Raw genomic sequence first — 4,951 nt, 5'->3', positions numbered from 1 at the left:
TAGTGTAAAATTACAGTCATGGCGGCAGATGTCTGGCACTCCCTCATTGGTTCATTTAATTTACGATTTTATCCCTGAAAAAAAATATGATTTCGCTCTCAGTTAAAAATTAAGTTTTTTCCCATCGTTTTAGTTTTTTTTGCAAAAGTATAAAAGTTTTTTTTAATTGGTTGACTCGATTTAGTTTTTTCCCATGTCAAGGAGCTGCCTAACACTTGCTCACTAGTTCTGAAAAATTACATTGTTGCCCTGCGCCAAAAAATAAGGTCTTATCATCGTTTTAGATTGATTGAGAATTATTCGGCCATCGCCCCGCAACGCGGGCGGGGCATCAACTAGTGTAATACATTTCACATATTTACTTTATTTTCGTAAATCGATTTCCTCTAGGTAGCGTTTGGTATGATGAAATTGAAGATGGAATTGTGATGGAATGAAAAAAAAACCATGTTTGATTGTCATTGGAAATAGAATGGAGCATTCTACAAGAAATGTAATTCTTCCAAATATAAGAATTTCCATTCCTTGGTAAGATGGTGTTTTTTTTTTCATTCCTTTTACATCTATTATATATAATAAACATGATAAATAAGGGCTTATGTGGCATGGTATGAGGGCTTGTAAAATGATGTGGCATCACCTTAGGCAATCTAGAAATTGGTTTTGGCTCCAAAATTCGGGTCAAAGATTTTTGTATGTGGGTTGACACGGGATCCGTTTCCTATTATTATGACCCGACTATGTACGATTCCTTTTGTAAAACCCTAGATTTGAATCTTCCTCTCCTTCTCGTGTACTCCTTCTCTTCTCCCTCCCTCTGATACAATCCTTCATCGAAACCCTAGCCATCCAGTCAGACCGGTGGTTATTCGCTTCTCCCGACCCGCCTAACAATCTGGATCTTATGAAAACCTTCTATTTCTTTCACTTTTTACATCAGCCGCTATTCTTCTCAAACCCTAACTATAAACAACGTCTTTCTTCTTCTTCGTTGTTTAACAATTCAACCATCCACCATCGCACAACACACCATATTACCAGGTGATTTTATTGTACTTGATTCTGTGTTCTATAAAGCATCTAGATTTTAATTAGGGTTTATGTGATTTTAATTTTTATTCTACTTGATTCTGCGTTCTATAAAGCAGATTGATGTTTCTTAATACATATTTGCTATTAAACAGAAGAGAGAGACATGAGACAAATTGATAGAGAGGGACTGACATTGGGGAACTTCATATCAGGTGTAGGTTTGTTTTTTTATTGAGTCTCGTATAATAAAGATAGGGGGACTACTGGATTAGGGATTTCTATGGTGGGTTTTGGAAACTAATTGGTGGCTATGGTGGTATAGTGAAATGAATCAGAAGATGATGGGGTAAGATGAGTCATTTTCTGATTGAAAAGAAGAAGCGAGATTTAGCTATCCAGATGCTGGCAGCTTTCGCATTTTTTCGTCTTTTTTCAGGTATACCAGTGCACCTCAAATGACACAATTGATCGACCTAAAACCCTAAAAATTCTTACATCCAATTGAAATCTCATGATTACTTTGTTAACTGGTCTGTTTTTATTCCATTGCCAATTTGGCATCCAGTTTATTGTAAATGTATAGCTTTGATGTGTTAACAAAGTAATCCTCATGATTGAAGTTATCACCAATGCGTTTTTGACCATTGATTGATATAGGGATGTTTGAATGGGAGTTCTTAAAGTAATTATTACAACTATAAGAATCAATTTGTCATATTACCGTTGAAAGTAAAAGATAGAGATGCAACTGTAGTTTTCCAAAATCTGCTTTCTGGTCCAATATTCTATTATTTGACCTTAAAGAATCAAAATGAGAATCATATTTATGAACCTTAATTTTTGGCTGCACATCAAGTTACCCCCTTATTATTTTGCATACCCACTTTGTAATGTAAGTAGTTAAATGCCAGAATTGTGTAATGGGATATATAACGACAGATAAACAATGTGTGACTTTGAGTGGTAAAGGTTCTGATATGGAGTCTCCTGAAGATGAGTTGACTCATTGGTGATGAAGAGAAGCCTAAACATAATTATTATTTATTTATCATTAATAAGAGTATAAAGCGTTATTGTCATGTTCCAGTGCCGTCAAATTCCAAATATTCAGATGTTGAATTGCGGTCTGATGAGGTGGAAATATACTCAGAGGTCAAAGTCCCTTCATTCGAAAAGCTCGGATGGTGTAAAATTACAAGAAATTCAGATCTCTGTTCTGCAACATTGCAAAATAAGAGGTACTTAATTACCGAATTTGGCTGTTCTCGCAAAACTGTAACCTTCAAACACGTTTCTTGCATACATGAAAAAGGTTATATTATATTCTCTCCATTCACAACTACATTCTTCTAACGATAAGAGATAAAAGGCGTACTTTTTACTTATTTTCTATAAGATGGTAATTATTATGTCGGTATATATAGGACCAACATGAATATTTTTCTTTGCTTGTGCAGTCTAAATGTAATATTTGTTGACGGGACCGATGTTCCATCTGAAGATACAATCATGATTAGGTGTGGAAGTGAGATAATCCCCGGCCCTGTTTCTGATGGTACAGACACTTCACACCGATTTTCCGCACACTATTTTCTTAATTACATTTCTAAAAAGATAGCCTCTGACTATAAGTCCATTGATTTCTTCTAGATATTTGAAGGCTATTTGAGTTACAGATTTAAAGTGATGCCGATTAATGAGTCCTCCAAAAAGGTGTTACAGGTAAAAAAAAACTAAAAATTATTTGTAAAAAAAAATTCATCAGTCATTACACATCGTTCTAGAATATTGCATGGTGATGAACCGACATCGTATCTTTTGTTCACTTTGTCAACTTGAACTCAACAGAGGCGATGAGGTCCTAAGAACTTTATCTTTACATCCACATTTAGTAGCTTATCATATATAAGGATGGCCAAATGGTTGAGTTGGGTAACGGGTCAAATTTTGTTTGGCTAACTTTTTAAGTTTTTAGTATGCTTCAAAGCGGTCCATCGGGTTGACCACCTAAAACTTTTCTTCTTTAGGATGAAATTTTGCATCTTTAATGTTTCGGGATTTTCTTAGGTTTTGGTTCATTTGACCATCTAAAATTCTATTTTTACATTTGTTTCATTTTCTTTATCGATCCTTAATATCCATTGTGACTCGTGATTAGGTGACTCTGGAGATTCTAAGGGACCGAATAGCTGAAGCTCATGAAGTTTGTGTGATTGAGTCTGGGGGTTACCACACACAACGTTTTTTCTGATGAGCGTTTGAGGCAATTCTTGATTCTTCAAACTGTCAAAGGTTGGGACTAAGGTAATGCTTCCTTTCTTGATTTGTCATCTGACATGCTTATAGGTCTTCTATATTGATTGTAACTGAAATGTGTGTTAGTTCTTTGAATTGGCGGTGGACATCGATAGAGATTCGTCGATGGTGCAAACTGTTGCTGTGCATCTCAACAATATTCCTCTGGTGTGCTGCTTTAGTGTTAGGTTCTTCATGTTCTATAAATATATTTTTTGGCATAAAATGGGATTATTTTGTTATATTATTTGGTTGTTACAGTTTTGCGTTCTTTTCTCCTATTTGTAGAATTTATCAAAGTATCGAAGAGCAAAAGGCGAACGCCAGCATGGTAATCAGCTTTTTTTTTTTTTTACTTTTTACGGGTCGCAACGGATGTCCCAAAATTTTATACATCAAATGTTTGCTTTCTAGCCATAATTCTTATTTGACCCGTTAAAGATAAAACATAAACCAAGTTGTTCATTGATTAAGAATCTAAAATTGCAGGTGTGACAGAATACTGTGGCATGGGGAGGGGATCCATCAGAAGTCATATACTCGGTGGGAGTCACGGTCCTCTGACCACCGGCCCGTTTGTGCAACGTTTTTAATATTTTTACATAACCAAAGGTGTGTAATCGGTAATACCATACGTTTCAGTCAACATTAGTTTAACCTGAATCGGCATGATCTAAATCAAGTCCAAAACATGTTCTTTTTGTGCAGGAGTTGAGAAGACCGATTGTGGCTGCTTGCGAGTTTTGACCAGTCAATTTTGTGGGTGAGTCATGTGGCTTTTTGGCATTTTTATGTACATATTATTTAAATAGTTTACATCATCTTTTGGTCTCTTAATATACAGATGAAATGCCTTACATTTTAAAAGACGACAAATATGAGACAAAGTACAAGACTGACTTAAAAGGTATAGTACCTAGGCAATACTACTTAGGAAAGCTTAGTGTCGACACCAAAGTTTATATTATATAGTATCGACACTAAAGTTTATATTATATACTTAAAACACTTATAATTTGGTCCTTTTTTTAGAGGGAACTCAATTTACTAAGGGAAAGGTTTTTGTAACTCGACGGATATGCATCTTCAAAGGGACTCGACTATCTTTAAATTGTGTATCCACTGTATCACTAATTTATGTAACATGAGACTTTGTATTTTATTTTATTTGTACCTTTGATATTTATCTTAATAGTTTTCTCCAACCCGGGTAGCACCCGGGTGATAACCTAGTTCTTTTTTATATTCTTTTAGAAAGCTAGACCCCTAGAGTTATAATATCTTTCCCACTTTTTACATTCTTTTAGCTAGTTTTTTTTCGACGTACATGAACGCAGGGGCGGACCCACCTTTTGGTCAAAGTGGGCGGTCGTATCCTTTGAAAAAATTAGTGTATATTTTAGGTAAAAAAAACTGTTAGTGCATTAATGTCTATCGCCTTCGTCAATTCGAGTCGTAGCGAGAAACCGAAGAAATCAAGCTTTTATTGTTATATTTAGATAGTAAAGGCAAGGTGGCAATTGTGTAAATAATGAGACTTCTCATTATAACCTTGGCCTATAAATAGAACCATTAGGGTTCTCATTTAGGACTTTTGCTCCATTTGGTGATTTTAGAGATCCAA

The 4,951-nt window shown here is 35.1% G+C and overlaps 1 long non-coding RNA gene across 10 annotated transcripts; it reads left to right on the top strand.

Annotated features, from left to right (window-relative positions):
• Positions 1-677: 677 nt before the first annotated feature.
• On the top strand, positions 678-4,563 carry LOC110911783. 10 transcript variants are annotated; one of them, XR_004871924.1, is made up of 13 exons: positions 678-1,041; positions 1,185-1,244; positions 1,355-1,468; positions 2,120-2,270; positions 2,457-2,587; positions 2,683-2,754; positions 3,191-3,336; positions 3,415-3,515; positions 3,616-3,658; positions 3,817-3,939; positions 4,036-4,090; positions 4,172-4,234; positions 4,360-4,563. It is a non-coding gene; the product is annotated as an uncharacterized LOC110911783 (long non-coding RNA). The 10 variants fall into 10 exon arrangements; XR_004871927.1 differs by having other exon boundaries at positions 684-1,041; positions 1,149-1,244; positions 2,490-2,587; XR_002577353.2 differs by having other exon boundaries at positions 685-1,041; positions 2,490-2,587; positions 2,693-2,754.
• The last annotated feature ends 388 nt before the right edge of the window (positions 4,564-4,951 follow it).

Source organism: Helianthus annuus, chromosome 2 (genome assembly GCF_002127325.2).
Source record: "Helianthus annuus cultivar XRQ/B chromosome 2, HanXRQr2.0-SUNRISE, whole genome shotgun sequence".
NCBI classification, from domain to species: Eukaryota; Viridiplantae; Streptophyta; class Magnoliopsida; order Asterales; family Asteraceae; genus Helianthus; species Helianthus annuus.
This window is presented reverse-complemented; position numbering and strand designations above follow the sequence as displayed.